Genomic DNA, 11,304 nt, shown 5'->3' with positions numbered 1-11,304 from the left:
AGACAAAGCAATATTATTATTGTGGTAGTGTAAAAAAATATAAACACAAATAACAAAATAAAACCACTGTTACTTTTCTTCTTTTTTTCTGCAAGAGTTTTGTCTTTAATTTTCTGCACTCTCCATTCTTTTAACAGCTCAGCTCGACATGGTTTCTTTGGCTTGTTTTGCGTTTGCTTCCTTTTGGTTGCAACTTTTGTTTTGGATGAAATGGATTTAGATAAATTGATAGAATCTGAAAAAAAGTAAATTGGTTGATACGCCGCTATAATGAGACAAAATCATTCTAAAGGAATCTATCAAAAATAAAACTACTGTAATAATAAAATACAATAAATCATGATGATAATATTTCACTAAAAAGTTGCGGATCATTATTATAATGTAGAACACATGAATTGATGAAAGCTGATTGATGTGCATCTTGAAGATAGATAAAAAATAAATTCTTACCATTTGTTAATTCTAGGTTTTCTGGGATTTTTCTATTATTTTGAACATGTAATTCCCTTGCTGTCTTTGTTCTTTTAAGATTTTCATCTCTTTTAGTTTTCTTATTCTCCTCCTTTGAGAAATTTGTTGTTCGGTGATTGGTTTTAAATAGGAGCGCTTCCATATCTTTTAATTTACCTCTAAAAACAATGGAATTTGTCAATATTTTGTTTGTAACAAGGTGAAAGTTGAACACAGTCAACTACACAAACTTTGGACAGCACTATTATTTGATCTTTGCCAACAAGTTTCATTTTCACAGGGTGTACATGAATGTATTTTTGACACCCTAAAAAGGTGATGCACATGAGAAGCTATTTAATTTTTCCTTTGTAAAAAGGGTACCTTTCATGGATTCATTTCACAGATTTTTTAATTTTTAAATCGCAAAATTAATCCACGCGAAAATTAATTCAATCTTCCAACTTTTAGGCTAATAATTCAAATTGCTCACCTACTTTAAAGAGAATAATATTCAGAAACCTTTTGTTATTTTTAACCTGTCAGATCTGGTGATTTGACAAACAACATATCACAACAAGAAAACCAAGATTAGCTGAATCAAATACGCTATATCATTAAGTCATAACATGTGTCATGCCAAGCTGGATATTAAGACTAATATCATTGAAAGAAACTGAAATATGCTGAAGTATACCATATGTATAAAGTAGCCTGAAGTAGCAAGATTTCAAAATTACTGTTTTTAAATTGCTTTAGCACTAAAGAAAGATTTATAACAAAGGCAGATTTTAGGGAAAAGTATTTTTTTCAGAATATTTCGCAGAAATAATTAACCTTTTGCAAGTTTGCCTGAAAATTTGCGAAAGTTTCTTTCCGCAAAAGTTTCTTCCCCCCAGGCAAGCTCAATCAAACATGATCGAAGATTCAGTCTGACACATCCTTGCAATTGCATGAGGTGTGCATTTGCAACAGGGTTTCCATACCCAGTGTAAATGCGATAGGATGTCTTGGGCAAAACAAGCGAATTTGACCTTTAAATTGTAAATGACAAAAGACAAATTGAAACAGCAACTTCATTTCTTCTGTAAAATAATCTTTAATTTCACAAGAAAAAATTACCTTATTGGAACTAATTTCCGCGGGTTTTAATTTTAGCGTTTTTTGCGGATTTTCGTCAAAATCGCGAAAATTTGATCCCGCGAAAAACTTTGAGAGTTGAAAACTGCGAAAATTAATTCCCGCGAAATACAATTTTGTCCAATTTTATCGAAAATTTTGAAAAATCCCTAGGAAAATGAAAGAAATTTGTCCAAAAAAGGACAAAACCGCGAAAATTCCAGAATGGAAAAAACCGCGAAAATTAAAACCCGCGAAATGCAATTTTTCGGATATTTGTTTTCAACCGCGAAAATTAGTTCCAATAAGGTACCTATTGAAAAAAAATCAAATCTATCCAATTTTCTTGGAATAAAATCATATCTAGTCCTGCTGCTGAGATCGAAAAAAGTGGCTAGAAAACAATTTTCGTGACACACATCTTAGAACTAACTTTTTTTGGTGGAAACTTACGAATTAGTATATGTAGATTCCAAAATCAAAAAGTTTCCACGATATTATCGTGCAAGAGAATTCTTGGGCCAAAACTTTTATTGGAATTTGTGTAAAGCCCGAGTATGGCCTGAGCTGGCCCGAGAATTCGGGCCGTGTTCGGGTCACGCACGGGCCGCACTTGGGCCGATTTTTGAAAACATGATTTAAACAGGCATGTAATTTCAGGACTGAATCTTTTTAACATTTTCTTTGAGAACAACTTGGTTTCTCTTAATTATATTAAATATATGAATGTTGTCAATTCATATAAATATTAAATGTCTTATTTGGTATGAAAACATAGTTATAAATATACTTAGGGTGGAAATATTTGCTAGTAAACTGGTCCTGGTTTTAAACTGAAGCGTGTCCACGGGAAGCTCGTAAAAAATTTTTTGAGCGATATAAACAAAACAGACAAATCTTATTTTGTACTATTTTATTTGACTGGACATGCTGAATCAATTTAATGACTCGGGTCATGTTCGGGCCAAAAGAATTGATAGGGTCTCTCGGCCCGAACATGACCCGAAGAGGCCTGAGAATTCTCGGGCCATGTCGAGGGTCGTCATTTTTCTCACAAAGGTAAGGACTTTCAAATAAAATTAGTTTGGTTTCCAAAAATTGAGGGGAAAATTTTGGCCTGTCCACCCTACCTAATGCAATTTCGCTTGGTACTGTACTGTAAGTATTAGTAACTTTCAACTTCTACCCATTGCCAGACGATCTCAATCGAACGGAATCGACGATCGAACCAGTCAAACCAAATCGAACGCAATCGACTGATTGAAATTCGATTGTCGAACGCAATCGAATCTCAATCGAATATTACCGCAATTTTCAGATTCGATTGATATTCGATTGCGTTCGATCGTCAATTCATTAACCCCCGGATTGTTCATCGCAATATTTCTACGGGAAATTGAAAGTAATTTCATTTGGCTTGTGATATTTGAGAGCTTAGATATTGGGAAGCTGCAAGAATAAAGCCAGACGATCTCAATCGAACAGAATCGACGATCGAACCAGTCGAACAACAATCGAACCAATCGAATATTACCCAGAATTTTGACGTTCGATTGAGATTCGATTGCGTTTGACAATCGAATTTCAATCGGTCGATTGCGTTCGATTTGGTTTGACTGGTTCGATTATCGATTCCGTTCGATTGAGATCGTCTGGCCATTGTATTGGCAGCTGGTCGCAGCCACAAACAAGACAAATAAAACTCCATGATAGAAGATAGGAAAGTAGAAAATATGGGGAAAATAAGAGACGATGCATCCTGGAGTATGATATCGTTTGCCAACCGGGTGCATGTCAGTCAGGCACATCCTGGCAAATGAACGGGGTGAGCATTTGCATGGGGTATTCGTCACCCAGTGTAAATGAGATAGGACGTCTCAGGCTAAAAGCGTGAAAATGAATAAAAATGAACTTCAAACTGAAAAAGGGAAAAAAGGAAGAAAACTGGGAACTTTATTTTTTCGTTAAAAGTTTCTTCAATCTTCGAAGACAAAATTGACCCACGATCCTCGACATGGCTGAGAATTCTCGGGCCTCTTCGGGCCGAGAGACCCTATCAATTCTTTTGGCCCGAACATGACCTGAGTCATTCGGGCCATGTTCGGGCCTCCTTTTTCATAACGCTTTTAAGCCTGTCTGGCTCACTGACCTTTATATAACCCTGGACCAAGCAATATCTGCCATCTTTGATTGGAGTTTTTTTAGAATTGGTACCCAAGGAGAAGCCATTGTAATGCTAAAAATTAACGTCTAACGCCCCTACATCATCAAAAGAATTTGAGGAAAAATAGACCTAGCGCTCTCGATGCATTTACACCGCTATCGAGTAGTGCCGACATTAGGGTACCAATTTTCAAAAAACTCCAATTAAAGATTTTGCTTGGCTGGGATTGAGAAGCTTTGTCCAGGGTTATATAAAGGTCAGTGTCTGGCTGGGTCCATTGAGTCTAATCTAAGTACGGAGTAGGGGCAAAGTACTAAATCCTATAAATCTCTTATAGATTAACGATGAGTTCAATCGATTGCGGAAGAGCAGATTAAAGATGAACAAGCAACATGCTGAATGGACCTACCTAATGATTAACATCAGATGAAAATAAGAAAAAAGTGACAACAATTGTACAAAAATTCAGAATGGAAAAATAAATCTTGTGTGTTGAATAATGTAAAATGGTAAAAAGGAATTTCCCCAAATACGAAAATCACTTAAACCATTCAGGCCCAAAAAACCTTTTAAGCTGTTTTTGGCCCAAATTTTCCCAAAATAATTTTCCTTAAAAATCTGGCTCCGTCACATTTTGGGCATTGCCATTTTGCATCATTGTGCAAAAAATCAGAAAAAAATTATGAGTCAACATTGAGAAAAGCTATATTTTCTTATTTGGTTTAAGGGAATTTCCCCAAAATACGAAAATCCGTCTTTTAAGGCGAATAAGAATTTCCCTGGAAAAACCACTTCAGTCATTCTTTAGAGAATCTTGCCCTCCATCTTTGTACAAAAAATCAGAAAAAAGTAATGACAGGATTTTGCACAAAGTCCAAAAAACCCTATTTTTAGGCAGTTTTTGGCCCAAATTTGCCGAAATATATTTTTTTCTCGAAAATCAGGCTCCGACACATTTTAGGCATTGCCATTTTGCATCATTGTGCAAAAAATCAAAAAAAAATAATGAGTCAACATTGTTAAAAGCTATATTTTCTTATTTGGTTAAAGGGAATTTCCCCCAAAATACGAAAATCCGTTTTTTAAGGCGAATAAGAATTTTCCGGGAAAAACCACTTCAGCCATTCTTTAGAGAATCTTGCCCTTCATCTTTGTACAAAAAATCAGAAAAAAGTAATGACAGGATTTTGCACAAAGTCCAAAAAACCCTATTTTTAGGTAGTTTTTGGCCCAAATTTGCCCAAATAAATTTTTTCTCAAAAATCGGGCTCCGTCACGTTCTGGATATTGCCATTTTGCATCATTGTGCAAAAAATCAAAAAAAACTAATGAGCCAATCCTGAGAAAAGCTGGTAACAGACGGACGGACGGACGAACAGACGAACAGACGAACGGACATGGGTTAATTTATAGAACCTCCACCGGGGCACCCGGAGGTAGGTCCAAAAATTAAGACAGCGCGTCAGTAAGATTTTAGCGATTTAATTGGTCAAAAGACGTCGAGGTGCGATATAGACGATATCCTGTCTTCTCGCATTCGATTGAGAAAAATTGAAGACATTACAGTGACGAATTCTCTTTTGAATGTTTTGATCTAGATTCTAATCGTTATCGAATCGTTCAAATCGAATCCGTTACTGTAATGGGTGCCAGCAGCCTAGTAAACCCCTAAGTTAGGTACTGTATTTCCTAAACTAAGCGCCGCGACGCTCTTAAAATTTTCTTAATTTTAGGTGCGGCTGGGTGCGGCGCTCTTTAGAGGGCGGCGCTCTTTTCAAGTTTTTTATTTCCTACCTTTTAAAGAATCAAGAAATCAAGAAACAACCTATGCCATGAAATTGACAACTGTCCTTTTGATTTTTAGACATTATCTTCCACTAAAGAACATTCTTATTTTAGAATTAGATGTGGAAGAGTTTATTAACAAGAAAACTATAGATTTCTGTTTTCTTTATCTTTTTTCTAAAAAGCGCCCCCTTTAGAGGTGCGGCGCTCTTTAGAGGGCAGCGCTCTTAAAATTTTTGAGGTTTTAGGGGCGGAGCTCATTAGAGGGCGGCGCTAAAAAGAGGAAATACGGTATCTAGAACAGAGATTTAATTTTAATTTCGCACAGATGTAAAATAATGAAATGAGTATTTCGGGTAGAATTTGATTTGGTGATACGATGAATTTCAATACTCGATACTCGGCTCCAACTCAAGGTGATATGTAATGACCCACAAAAAAAATTATTATATCACGAAAATGAGCGAAAAGATTGGGTGATCACGAATCCCTTTCAAAAAAGTCCAAATCACGCATCACAGCTTCAAAATCTTTCAAATCACGATCATGTTCTGACCTCTGATCACACAATCACGAAGAAAAAATTTCCAAATCACGTAATTACACTGGAAAAAGTCCCGCCGTCACGCCATCACGGAAATCGCTGGGGGCCTCTGTAATGGACATGTGTCTTGGTCCAGATGGCGGAAAAAGAAGTTTTGGCGGGAGCATTGAAAGTTTTGAATTTACGATATGATAAAACACCTTTTAATGCTTTTAGCGCTTTTAACGAGTTGATTTTCGAAATGAAACTTTAGCAAACTTTAGGAAAAAATAAACTATACCGAGAACTAAGAAAATTAGATCATTAATGTATGTGTTTTTTATTACAATGAATAGGAAAAAAAAACTTGAGAATATTTTTACAAACTAAAGAAATCACAATATTAAATGTCAATTTTTATGTTTAAACCAAGTTTTTCTCAAAGAAAATGTTAAAAAAATTCAGTCCTGAAATTACACGCCTGTTTAAATCATGTTTTAAAAAATTGGCCCGAGTGTGGCCCGAACACGGCCCGAATTCTTGGGCCAGCTCGGGCCATACTCGGGCTTTACGCGAATTCCAATAAAAGTTTTGGCCCGAGAATTCTCGGGCCATGTCGAGGGTCGTATTGACCCATGGAAAAAAAATTTCATCTATATGCAGTTCTTTGAAATGAAGCAAAATATTTCCAACCCGGTTCAATTAAACTGGGTATTCGGCCATATTACGTCACTTTCGTTTTCGACCCCGTTCATTTGCCAATGGTCGCAAGTGAAAAATACCCCATTCATTTGCCAGGATGATGTGCCTGACTGCATGTGTTGACGGAGGACCCTGCCTGTTATATATGTTCAGAAATAAGAGTAAAAGCATGTGCTTTCATGACGCCATCTTGGAATATTCTAGCTCCTTCGATATACTATATACAATCCTATACGCGTACGCTACTAAATATAATACCGTTCGCGTACATAACAAATAGACATAACACTGCCGACGCACCAGACTTAACGAACACCGGACACACGAAAGTCCGGTGTAAAATGAGAATTTTTTTTACCACCGGACAATCTCTACACCGGACTTGAGAAAGTCGTATGTCCGGTGTTGGTGAAGGATATTTTTTCCACCGGACAATCAAAACACTGGACATGACCAGTCCGGTGCGTCCGGTGTTTCTTAATTTTTTGTTTCATAAATGTCCGGTGTCCAAAATTCCCTGTATGCAACACCGGACTGACACCAGCCTTATTGCGTCCAGTGTAGCGAAAGGATACTTTTTGCCACCGGACAAATACACCGGACAGTCCGGTGCGTTGGCAGGGTCCTGTTGACGGTAGTTTTTTATAAAGTCCAGACCCGATCAATCGAACTTGTTGAACCAATCGAACAATCGAACTAATCGAACTCCATCGAACGATTAAAGTTCGATTAAAAAAACTAATCGAACCTAATCGAACACTCACAATTTTTGAAGCAATAGCAGTTTATTAGTTCAGTCAGTAAAAAGTTCGATTAGTTCGATGATATTAAAATCCTCATATCTTCCCTCGCTTGCAAAAACTGTCATGCTGGCACGCGATTGCCAATTTCGACAGTTCCAGGACTTAACAGCTTGATGTTTATTGTACCCGGATATTTGTCTATCTGGAAAAAAAGTCCGTAGCCCCTCTACTCTTAGCTACGTAGCCCCCATACTACGCCCGCCCAACAAACCGCTTCTTCTGGCGCTAAAAGGATACAGGAAAAGTCTGTAATCCGTTATCGGAAGTAATTTCCCGATTTACATTCCGAATTTGGCTTTGAAAAGTAAGCTAATATACGGTGGCGGAGCAGCACAAACTTGTCGAACAAAATAGTGGTATCGTACGTTCAAAATAGTGGTATTGTACTGATCGAACCAAAACCCATTGATCGAATTTAATCAAACACTCACAATCATTTAAAAAATCTTAGAGTTCGATTAATGTATTTAATCGAACTTTAATCGTTCGATGGAGTTCGATTAGTTCGATTGTTCGATTGGTTCGACAAGTTTGATTGATCGGGCCGGGTCTGGTAAAGTCAATACTGCAATATATTATTGTTGTGATGCAACTATATTCTATCCATCTATATTTCAAGTATTAAGACGTCCTAAAACCTATTATCCATACATAGGTACTTTTTAAAATAACTCTCAGCATTATTTTGCAGTAAAACCTACCAAGAAACAGAAAAAACAAAGTTTGACAAGAAACAATCCAGAATCCATCGGAATCCATCTTGATCATTCATGTTTTCAAATGTGGCCTAACTCTTTACAAATTAACTATCTTGAGATGAAGAAAGTTTTGTTTCAGTAAGACTAGCCAATCACAGCGTGAAAAGGTCGAATATCCTGTAGTATTTAAATATGGATATTTTTGCGTATGCATGAATATCCGTAAAAATATCCATTAATAAGTATCCGTTACAGTAGATACGTATGGATACTTAACCAATTAATATATTTACCTGAGTATACGCACGGATACTAGTATGTATTAGAATCTTTAGAATGTATATTGTTTTACATCGAGGATACTTATGTATACTTTATGAATATCCGTCAGAATACCTTGGATACAGTTTAAGAAGAATATCCAATTCACATTTACATGCATATTCGCGATAAAACCTTGCTTCGGGAGAAAGTTGCCTCGGGAGAACCTTGCCTCGGGAGAATGTTGCTTCTGGAGAAAGTTGCCTCGGGAGAACCTTGCTTCGGGAGAATGTTGCGTCTGGAGAAAGTTGCCTCGGGAGAACCTTGCTTCGGGAGAATGTTGCTTCTGGAGAAAGTTGCCTCGGGAGAACATTTTTTCTTGAGAAAATTGCGCTATTCCATTTTTAAACCTTGATTTTCCAAGGGAATTTTATTTCTTTTTCAGATTAGCTTCATTAGCTGACATAATTATTTACTAGCCCCCTTTTCAAGAACTTTCACTTTCCAGAGAGGTCTACCCCTGATTTCCAGGGATAATTTGTCATTCATAATTTCCAGGGGGTTAGTGAAAAAGGTTCGTCAATACCCCTGTATAAAGTTTTTTTGGAAGAGCCCTTGCTTTTGGATAGAATGTTGCCTCGGATGAAGGTTGGCTCGAAAGAATGTTGTTGTTTATTGAGAATATTGCTTCTGGATAAAGAATTTTGCCTTGGGAGAATGTTGCCTTGCGAGGACGTTGACTCGGGAGTATTTTGTTTCTAAAATCGAGAATGTTGTTTCTGGATAAAGTTGCTTCTAAAGGATGTTACTAGAGTAAAAATTCTATAATTTATCGCATATATTAATTCCGATAATTAATATCAAACGGAACTGTAATGTTTGAAGATTCGACAAACTTTCCCGTATTGCAACACATCTTATTTTGTTGAAAATGCATCATAGGAAAAAGGGTGTAAGTAGCAAATTTTTTGGTCTAGTGACTAAAACTTTCCGAAAAATTGTCAGCCGACTTTCAACGCCCCTGTAGAAATTTCATCCGACTTTTTAATCTCCTGTCTTAAGATTCACGCTTTAGCTATTCTAAAAATGCCTAATTCGGCTTAAATTTTCATTGTATGCATGATCACTGCATGTAATTTTCCAAAGACCCAACACTCAACAACTGTATAGTGGTTGCGTAGCGTAAAATTATTTAATACGTCACTTGCAACCCGATCGGTTGATGCGTCTGTAATGTAATATCAGAAGACATTTGAGTGATGTATATCATATGAAAAAGCATTGTCAGTTAAAAACCTTGAAAATTTCTCGCTTCCTGCCCCTCTTCAACTGACTTAAACCAGTCGAGCCTTTTGCATTGGAGGACCTTGGAGTGATCTACAAGGTATATGACTAATGCAATTGCAAGTAAACCCATTAAATAAGCTTCCAGTACAGCCGTTTAGGTTTGTAATGTATTAAACCCTTTCGGCTTTTGAGACATACCCTGACTAACCTCGTATATCATCCAAGATCCCAGTGACTTTCGGCGACATAAACTCCCCATCTAAATCGACTCCGAATACTATCCAACTGAAGTGACATTACTTTATCGCCTCTCGATGCAATATGGTATCTTTCATTTTTCAAAAGAGTATATCCTGAGTATCAGAGGCCTAGTTTTCAAAGAATATAGCATTTTCCATTTTTAATTGTAACGAAAAAGATTTGCTTCAGGGAAGAAAGTTCAAACTCGCACAGCCCCTTACTTGCTTTTTTATCATTCTTCGCGGCGGTGGGGGCCCTAGTCTTCTGGCGTCAATGGCCGCTGAGCGTCAAGGACCGCACCGGTTGGCGTCTGATAATCAAACGAAGTTGCTTGGCGTTTGGAGGCAATTTCTTTGTATGATTGGGGTTATCGAGTAAAAAGTTGAAATCAATATGTCAGACTTCAAACACTGTCCTGAACTTTACAACATCAGTGCTCGACTTTCGAAGAAATTCATATAATTTTCGCACAATTAGTGATGAATAATTATTTGAGATGAGTCCTAATGACTTCAATTTAAATTAGAAGTAATTTCAAGAAATTTACTGTGTTGATCACAAAGATATCTTCGGATGTTGGTGTGGAATTTGTGTTACACTTTCACTCAAACTAAATAGGTGAGTTGAAGGGCTACAGACGTATGCTTGTTAGCTTTTATATATTTTTAGACGAAATCCACTTGAACAGTTGATGGCAATCTCAAAGTTGAGATATTTTTTAGGCTTATTTTGTAAAAATCTTTGTATTTTCAGATTTATAATACTCTGTCTGCAAAATTGACATAGTGTCTCCTGACATAATAGTATGAAGTGGATTGTACATTTTTATTTTGTGAAGCAGGCTGTGATCGGCGATAGATACAATTCTCATTTTCATCTTCTGACTTGGTTTCAGTGTGATTGTAAAAATTATAATATTGCCATTGGCAGCGGCGGATCTGAGGGGGTTCAAATGGTTCAGCTGAACCACCCCAACCCTTTTAGTAAATGAAAAAAACAAAGACCCTTTCTTCAAGTGAAATCTAGTTTTCTGATCGGAACTGATTTTTCTTTTTGGTCATATCTCGATATTATTTTACCAGGGGTTGTATGCATGTGGCGTGCGTTTCCGTGGTGCGCGCGACAAACTTAGCTTTTTCCGCGCTAAAAAATCTTTAGGTTATGTGTGTACGGCGTAGCTAGCTTTCCCGCGCTGTAAAAAATCTTTGTTATGACTTTTTTTTTGCGGGATTAATATCTAGCTGTGTTCTGTGCTAGGAAAATCTTTGA

The 11,304-nt window shown here is 36.9% G+C and overlaps 1 protein-coding gene across 1 annotated transcript in view; it reads right to left on the bottom strand.

Moving 5' to 3' along the window:
* LOC136806446 (kinesin-II 85 kDa subunit-like) overlaps positions 1-11,304 on the bottom strand; it is a 205,037-nt gene that overhangs the window by 140,359 nt on the left and 53,374 nt on the right. The window lies entirely within an intron of this gene.

Source organism: Clytia hemisphaerica, unplaced genomic scaffold (genome assembly GCF_902728285.1).
Source record: "Clytia hemisphaerica strain Z4C2 unplaced genomic scaffold, Clytia hemisphaerica genome assembly, whole genome shotgun sequence".
NCBI lineage: Eukaryota > Metazoa > Cnidaria > Hydrozoa > Leptothecata > Clytiidae > Clytia > Clytia hemisphaerica.
Note: the sequence above shows the minus strand (reverse complement) of the source record. Positions and strands in the feature narration are given on the sequence as shown.